The sequence below is a fragment of the Anguilla rostrata genome, chromosome 6, assembly GCF_018555375.3.
Source record: "Anguilla rostrata isolate EN2019 chromosome 6, ASM1855537v3, whole genome shotgun sequence".
NCBI lineage: Eukaryota > Metazoa > Chordata > Actinopteri > Anguilliformes > Anguillidae > Anguilla > Anguilla rostrata.
Window position 1 is genome coordinate 30,497,940 of NC_057938.1, and position 8,950 is coordinate 30,506,889.

Here is an 8,950-nt window from a genome sequence, read left to right on the forward strand (position 1 = left end):
CATGCGAATTTGCGATCCAATCGCATCCAGTTTGCGATTGAGCTCACAAATCGCTTGAGTCTGAGTGTTGACAGCCCTGCCCGTTCCCTCTATGGCGGGCAGCTTCCCAATTAGTGCTGCCAACGCCTTCGGCATTTTGCGATAAATCAGGATGCTGCCAGCTCCAAACAGCAGAAAGCCTGTTATCATAATTCCAATCAAGTAAACGTCTTCAACATCCTCAACGGAAAGAATCGACAGGCACACGACCCTCCACTCGTTCCAGGAGTCCATCGTGTATCCGGCTGCAAACGTTCCGTCAGGGCAAGAGGGCTCTCCCTGACCCGTTCTTCTCGTCGAGAAAATACTATCAATTGCGTTGAGAGACCAGTTGATCAGATCCATGCTTTTAGGTTTCGGAGAGAAATGCAGAGAGAGGCTCCGGATAGTTCAGACAGACGCAGCACAAGACAAGAGAGCAGCAAGCAGGGGCAGATAAGGGCAGGGAGGGAGCAGAGGAAAAAGCGTCCGCCTTCGTTGAGAGCAGGAAGAGAATTTATTTATCTGTCTGTATTTATTTATGCCCCCAGTGTGTCGTGTGAATGATTGTATGTTTCTTGGTATGTCTGTTTGTAAATGTGAATGTTATACACTGCTAGGAAAATGTCCCCCATGGGGATATTCTACAATACATGTATGTATGTATTAGTGATGGCGCTGAATATAAATACCATATTCGGCAACACTCAGATAACGCGTTCTCTCCAAATATTCAGTCATTGAACAGCTTGCTGGAGTAGACGGCAGCATGTTTGCCCAAAGTCCCCAAAGCACAATGGCGTCACTCTGGCCTATCTATTGTTAAAGGAAACTCTCACTCGCTGTCTACCAGCAAGTGTATACTTGTTTAAGAAATTTGGTACTTCTGAATAAATTTAATCAAAGAGATCGGGAAAAAAGATCAGAATCCGAATAATATTGGGCAAATTCGAGTGCAGAGAACAACCAGCAAAGTCTCACAAAAGAGAAGGGCGGGAGAAATATGCTGAATTTGTTATGACCGAAGAAATTATTTAAAACAAAATAATAATGCACTTTGTATTTCTTTAAGTACTTTCCATTCCATTTCCAGCTTGACTCATCTAAAAAGAACATAGCAGGTTTTGCAACTCCAATTGATTGAGTTGTGTCCTTTATTTCAAGAAAATAATTTTGCAATATATTATTTCATAATCTTATATCAAATTAGGTTGAACTTGTTAGTGTTGCATAAGTCGATGCTGTAATGCTGGATACGTCTGACACCGCTGCCAGCTCATTTGCAGGAGCTTGTCTTCACAAAATACAACCAGGGGAAATTTGAGTAAAAGCATAATAGCTGAAGATGTATTCCACCTAGGGAAGATTTTCAATGTTTTATTTAATTTATCCAAGATTATGCAAATCAAACATAAAGGTAAAGTGGGACTACAATAATGAGGGGAGAAAAAAGTATTAAAGTCAGACTGAAATTTGAAATACTGTATCATTATTTATGTTCTATACCATTGCAAAAATGTTTTTAAAAAGTGTTTTTTTTATTTTTTTTAATGATTAAAATTTATACTTTTGGACATATCACATATCAATGTTACTATCATGTTACTATGGAGGTCGGATACTGTGTGGGTGGGGTCGAGGGCGTACTCCTTGCGTTTTGAGTGACAGCTAGTGGGCGGACCGTCTGAGGCTGAGACTACCGCTAGAGTGACCACCGGTTTTTCCCACGGCGCGCAGAAAAATACTTTAAAAATGCATTTTAAAATGACAGAAAAGTAGACAGCTGAAGTCAGCATTCCCTCCCAGTAGGCTAGTACAATGAACTCGGGCGAAATTACGATGGCGGAAAAAAAAAATAAAAGTGCGGATGTTGGGAAAATGTTGACTGTGACAGCCATCAAGATAAAATAATAGGGTGACAGGATACATTTCAGTAGATAGGTAAAGCAGGGTTTTCCCTAGGTTTTCAGAGGGCTTGGGCGCTCTCAACTATATTTTGGAACAGCGTATATATATATGCGTAACGTATTTGATGAAAACCGCTGGTCAAAGCGTTTTTATGAAAAAAACGCTTTGACCAGCGGTTTTCATCAGAAAAAGACGTTACGTGTGAACATAGCCTAACTTTGTTGACCAAGCCACGTTAGATACTAACGTTAGTTCTGTCGAGGTATCTTTATGTAACGTCAACTAGCTAGCTTCGCTGGCTAACGTTGTCATAAATTTTTTCCCGACCGTGAAAACTGCCTTACTTGTTTACATTTTGGACAGATATGGCTAGTGGGTAACTCGGTTGCTGTTCGCCATCGCAGCACTTTCGACAAAGACAAAATCGGAAACGCTATCCTAAAATTTATTTTTACCGTGAAGAGTGCCTGACCCACAAATACCATATTTGATACGCTATATTCTGTAAATGCATTTAGATCAAACCTACCATGCATAAAAACGCTCGTCAATCACCCACTTCTATTTATAATGTCATCAAAGCGTGGAGTGTTTAAAACCATAAAGCCTCCTCTCCGTTTATTTATTTATTTTTTAGTTTTTTTTTAGTCAGCGCATAGAACTCTCACGGTTGTTTTTACATTCATTCAATCAGGAAGCGGAAGTTTTAAAAATGTGGGAAAAAAGCACAGTAGATGGCGCAGTGATTTTTAAAACACCAATTTTTATAATTCAAAACAAAAAATTATAAATTGTAAATGATTTGATAATACAGCTGACACTGCCTATTTTACCACCAAGGGTAGTACAAAATATAAGCGAAGCAATTTCAGTCCGACTTTAACAACAAAAAGCAACAAAACATGTTAGCCTTACATTCTGTAGTTTTTATTTCATTAGGAGTTCATACCATACATTAGTTCATAATGAAGATGAACTATTTTTTTAATTATACATTTTTTTTTCCAATTTATAATTGACTTCAGTGTCCCTCAGTTAGGGGTGGTGATGGAGTTCATGCAGTTCATACTCTGCAGTTCAAAGTAAGGATGAGTAACTATGTTTTTTTGTTTTGTTTAAATATAAAAACATTTGCCTATGTTTGGAACTTGATTTGACTGTTCCAAGTGTTATAAAAGTCAGTTATGACAATATAACATATAGACCATTGTTTGTTAAACACAGCTTCAAAAAGCAGTTGTTAAACAGCACATGATTTATGCCATTGTAAACCATATAATAGCATTAGCTATAATCACAATAGCAGTGCCAGTGATTCTAATAGTAAAAATCTGGAATTTTTGGCATTTGGGTTAAACTCCACCAACTTCTGGCATAGATTCTACAAGTCTCTGGAACTCTATTGGAGAAATGGAGCACCAAAAGATATTCCTTTATTTGGTGTTTTGATGATGGTGGTGGAGAGTGTTGTCCAACACGTCCAAAATCTCCCATAGGTGCTCAATTGAGATCTTATTGAGGTTGAGATCTGGTGACTGCAAAGGCTATAGCATATGATTCACATCATTTTCATCCTCATCAAACCATTCAGTGATCCCTCGTGCCCTGTGGATGCGGGGGGTTGTCATTCTGGAAGTGAATAGACTATACTCCCTTCAGAATAGAAATGTTTCGTCATGGGATAAAAGTGATCACTAAGAATAACTTTGTATTATTTGTAGTGACCCTTACCTCTATGGGGACAAGTGGATCCAAACCATGCCAGGAAAATGCCCCCCACAGCATAACAGAGCCACCATACTCCCTCACTGTAGGAATCAAGCATTCAGGCCTGTACCGTTCTCTTGGTGTACGCCACACATGTATTCGTCCACTTGTCGAGAATATGGTGAAGGATGACTAATCTGACCACATGACTTTATTCCACATCTCTGACCAGTGCCTATGGTTTTTGCACCACTCTACTTTCAAATGTGCATTCATCTTTGTAATGAAGGATTTATGCACTGCAACCCAACTATAATATCCGTCTCAATGTAGTTCTTGCTGATAATCTGATCACATCCTGCATTGACATTCTCAGTCACCTGAGGATGAGTTGCTCTTCTGTTTTTCCTTACATATCACACAAATGTACATGCATCATGGTCAGCAAATGTGTGCTTTTTATCACAATTCCAACCCTATTTACTGATGTCTTTCCCATAATTCTAAATGCAGATGTCACTTTAGTCGCTGTAACTATTGAAACACTAGCCAGTTAAGTCTTCGTTACTGAAGCTCTAGCCATCCGTACCACAATAATGAACCCTCTTTCAACGTCACTTCTTTTCCTCTTGCCATCTTGATCCAAAATTTAGGCCCTGCTCAACATTTTCATACATGCTTGCTGAGGTGTAATCAATAGGTGATTGCAGCAGCGCCTTAGATAATCAATTACCTGGGGTTCGATTAGTTTTCCCTGTGGGGGGCTGAGACCTGAACGTAGAGCCGAACATGGTGGCACACATTGTCTTGGTTTGAAATAAAGCATTTATTACCAACACAGACGTGTCTGAGTGAATACATCTCAACTGGCGATGAGGAAAATTCTACAGTGCTCCCTGCAGAGGCGAAGGAGTTTTCTTTTTGTTTCGGAAATGGCGTCTTTTGGGAAGATTGATGAATTTAATGGAGACGCGGAAGACTGGACGCACTATACGGAAAGGTTAGAGCAGTATTTTATTGCCAATGACATTGAGGATGATGGTAAGAAGCGGGCGATATTGCTGAGTGCATGTGGCCCGTCTTGTTATGGACTTATACGGACTTTAGTTTCACCTGCAAAACCAGTGGACCGTACGTTCAATGTAATATGTGACGCCGTTAAGGAGTTCCACCATCCCAAACCCTTGCCATTAGTTCAACGTTTTAAATTCCATTCTTTGTTCTGTAAGCTGGGGCAGTCAATCGCTGCTTTTTTAGCTAATCTTCGTCTTTCGGCTGAACATTGAGAATTCGGGGATATTTGGATGACATGCTACGGGATCGCCTATTGTGCGGCGTCAGCGATGAACGCATACAGCGTCGGCTACTTTCAGAGCGTGATTTGGATTTTAAAAAGGCAATGGAACTCGCGCAGGCAGTGGAGGTAGTGGCTAAAAATGTGCTGGACATGCAAACAATGGCTGGAGAAGGCACGTCGAGACGGAGGTAGGAAACAGTGCAATTACTGCAAAACAAAGAGCACCACCGTCTCGGTAAGCAAACGTTTAAGCCCCCTGGTGCCAGCAGCTTCGAGGGGGAGGGGGCTAAGCGAGATCGGGTATGTTTTCGCTGCCGTGGAACAAACCATTCGCCAGATGACTGTAATTTCAAAATGGCTGAGTGTCACAAATGTCAGGAAAAAGAACACATTGCCAGGGCTTGTAAGATAAACCGGGTGCGGAGTCAACAGAAAACATCACATTTGACGACCAATGTTGTGGAGGAGGAGGAGGACCAGGAGAGTGGAGTGGCTTATACACTATTCAATGTGAACTCTGGAGTGGAGAAAAATTTTAACATCAACAACCAGACATATGAAATGCAAATTGACACTGGCGCATCAGTGTCTGTGTTGAATGCCACCACCTACAAAGACAGACTATTCGCTACCACACCCATTCAGAAGTCAGGAGCTGTGTTGCGCACATATACTGGTGAACCAATTGCTGTCTTGGGGACCATTGAAGTCAATGTGCAATATGAGGATCAACAAGCGTCCGTCCCACTGGTGGTGGTGGAAGGTAATGGCCCAAATTTGGTGGGATAGGATTGGTTGAAGGTTTTTAAATTGAAATGGGCTGAAATTTGCCTTCTCGGCAAGGCTCCCACACACCGGCCAGTCTTAGAAAAGTATGCTGAGGTTTTTCAAGAGGGACTTGGTACTATGCAGAACACAACTGCAAAAATCAATGTTGATCCCCCGGCTCAGCCAAAGTTTTTTAGACCACGCCCAGTTCCATATGCGATGAGAGAGAAAGTGGAGGGGGAGCTGAGCTGCCTACAGCAAGCTGGCATCATAAAGCCTGTGGAGTTTTCGGATTGGGCTGCGCCCATGGTGCCTGTTTTGAAGGGGAATGGCGAAATACGGATATGCGGACACTACAAAACGACAATTAACCAAGTGGCCAAACTCGATACTTACCCCATTCCACAAATTGAAGATCTGTATGCAACCCTCAGTGGGGGAAAAACCTTCACAAAGCTGGATTTAAGCAATGCCTACCTTCAGTTACCATTGGAAGAAGGTTCAAAGCAATACACCACTATTAATACTCACAGAGGGCTATTTCGTTACAATCAGCTCCCTTTCAGAATCAGCTCCTCCCCTGCTATTTTTCAAAGGTGTATGGAAAGTCTGCTTCAAAACATTCCCCATGTTTGTGTCTACCTGGATGATATTCTTATTACAGGAGAAACTGAGGAGGAACACTTGGGAAACCTGGACCGGGTGTTAGCCCGCCTAGCCGAGGCTGGCATGCGAGTGAGACTGGAAAAATATGTCTTCCAGGGGAAGGAGGTATCCTATTTGGGATACAAAATAGATGCCACTGGGCTGCATCCGTTCGAAGAGAAGGTCAGAGCCATAAAGCAAGCCCCATCGCCCAGGGATGTGACCGAACTGAAATCGTATTTAGGGCTCCTCAATTACTATGGCCGTTTTCTGCCCCATCTCTCGACCGTCCTGGCACCCTTACATGTGCTGCTGACTAAGAACCGCAAGTGGAGTTGGGGTGATGCCCAAGAGAAGGCATTTCAGGCTTCCAAGGATCGTTTGAGTTCTTCCCGGGTGCTGGTCCATTATGATTCAAAGAAACCTCTTCTCCTGGCCTGCAACGCCTCACCCTATAGGATAGGAGCAGTGCTCTCCCATAGAATGCCAGATGGTTCTAAACAGCTGGTAGCTTTCACCTCTCGGACCTTAGCACCGGCCGAGAAGAATTACTCGCAGTTGGAAAAAGAAGGCTTGGTGGTGGTGTTTGGAAGACATTTTGAGATTACAAGTGACTATAAGCTATTGCAAGCACTGTTTGGTGAAACCAAGGGCATCCCATCTCTAGCCTCTTCCCAAATACAGAGGTGGGCTCTCACTCTCTCAGCATATGACTACTCCTTCACTTACAAAGCCGGGAAAGACATGAATCATGCAGATGCACTGAGCCGATTGACGCTCCCCGTGTCCAGTTTTAAGGTGCCAACGCCCCTGGACTCAGTACTGCTGATGGAATTCCTGGATTCATCTCCAGTCACCTCTGGTGAAATCAGACAAGGTGGACAGACCGCGATCCAGTACTCTCTCTCGCTATGTCTCCTCGGGCTGGCCACAGGGGCTGGGTCCAGATTTTCATGTATTTGTTGCATGCCGAGCGGAAGTGAGTGTACAGGATGGTGTGGTTTTGTGGGGCTGTAGAGTGGTGGTGCCTCCCCAAGGGAGGTCACGGGTACTACAGATGTTACAGCAATCACATCCGGGCATTGTGCGAATGAAGATGTTTGCACGGAACTATGTGTGGTGGCCACATTTGAACCAAGACGTTGAGTGCATAGTTTGTGGCTTTGAGGTCTGTCAGAGAAATGCTAACATGCCATCCGTGACACCAAAGCATCCTTGGGAGTATCCCAGCTGCCCATGGGAACGGGTGCATATTGATTATGCTGGGCCATTCATGTCAAAGATTTTCTTGATTATTGAAGTGTTCCCAATGTCATCGTCCACATCAGAGGCCACGATTGGTAAGCTGAGAGTTGCCTTTGCGACACATGGTCTTCCAACTACCCTTGTGTTGGACAACGGGGCGTGTTTCACAAGTGAGGAATTCCAGGAATTCATGCGTGCCAATGGCATCACTCACTCACCTGACGTCTGCTCCATACCATCCTAGTTCCAACGGTCTCACTGAGAGGGCCGTACAGACGTTTAAGGACAGCATGAGAAAACAGACCGAAGGAAACGTGGATACCAAAGTTGCATGGTTCCTTCTCAAGTACAGAGTCACGCCCCACTCCACGACAGGCAAGTCTCCCTCTGAGTTGCTCATGGGGAGGAAATTGAAGACTCATCTGGATTTGCTGCAGCCGGATGTGAGAAACAGGGTCCACCAAATGCAGACCAAACAGAAGGCGTGGCATGATACACAAGCAATAATGAGGTCGTTTGAGGTAGGCAATGCAGTTTACGCATACAACTTTAGTGGAGTGCTGCGCGGGTTGAAAGGAACTGTGGTGGAGACGACAGGGTCTTCCTGCATCATCAGGCTCGCTGATGGACGCACAGCACGTCGCCATGTGGATCACATCAGGAGAGCTGATTCCACTGGCTCAAGTGCTGTGGGGGAAACTGTGTGGGGGGGGCATGGAGGCGGTGTTCATGCCTCCTGTGGGGGAACCCTCAGGTGAAACCCGCAGCAGAGGATCCTCCTTTGCATGTGCCCCAGACACCTCCGGGGGTCCCGCCTGTACAGGCAGGGGTGGAGCCCTTGCGTCGGTCAGAACGTGCAAGGCGGGCACCTGACCTCCTGGACTTGTGAACTTTGTTATTCAATGGGACAGTTTAAATGACCATGTCCGAGGATGGTTGGCTACTGTTATTTTGGTAGTTATTCCTTGCCACAAGGTTCATCCAGTTGTGGAGTTCATTTAACCTGGGGTTATGGTTTAGCTTTAGGGGGAGGGAGTGAGGTGTAATCAATAGGTGATTGCAGCAGTACCTTAGATAATCAATTACCTGGGGTTCGATTCGTTTTCCCTGTGGGGGGCTGAGACCCGAATGTAGAGCCGAACATGGCGGCACACATTGTCTTGGTTTGAAATAAAGTATTTATTACCGACACAGAAGTGTCTCAGTGAATACATCTCACATGCCACAGAGAATGATAGGATGCTAATTGCTTAAGTGTATCATGCAGTACACCTGTATGGAAGCATCTGCATTTGTTATGTTTCTCCACTCATTTATTCATGTTTTTCCTTTAATTTATCACTTGTCTGTATATGTATATGT

General features: G+C 43.9%; 1 pseudogene; it reads left to right on the plus strand.

Moving 5' to 3' along the window:
* Window positions 1-5,284: 5,284 nt before the first annotated feature.
* Window positions 5,285-8,477, plus strand: LOC135257908 (uncharacterized protein K02A2.6-like; annotated as a pseudogene).
* Window positions 8,478-8,950: the final 473 nt, after the last annotated feature.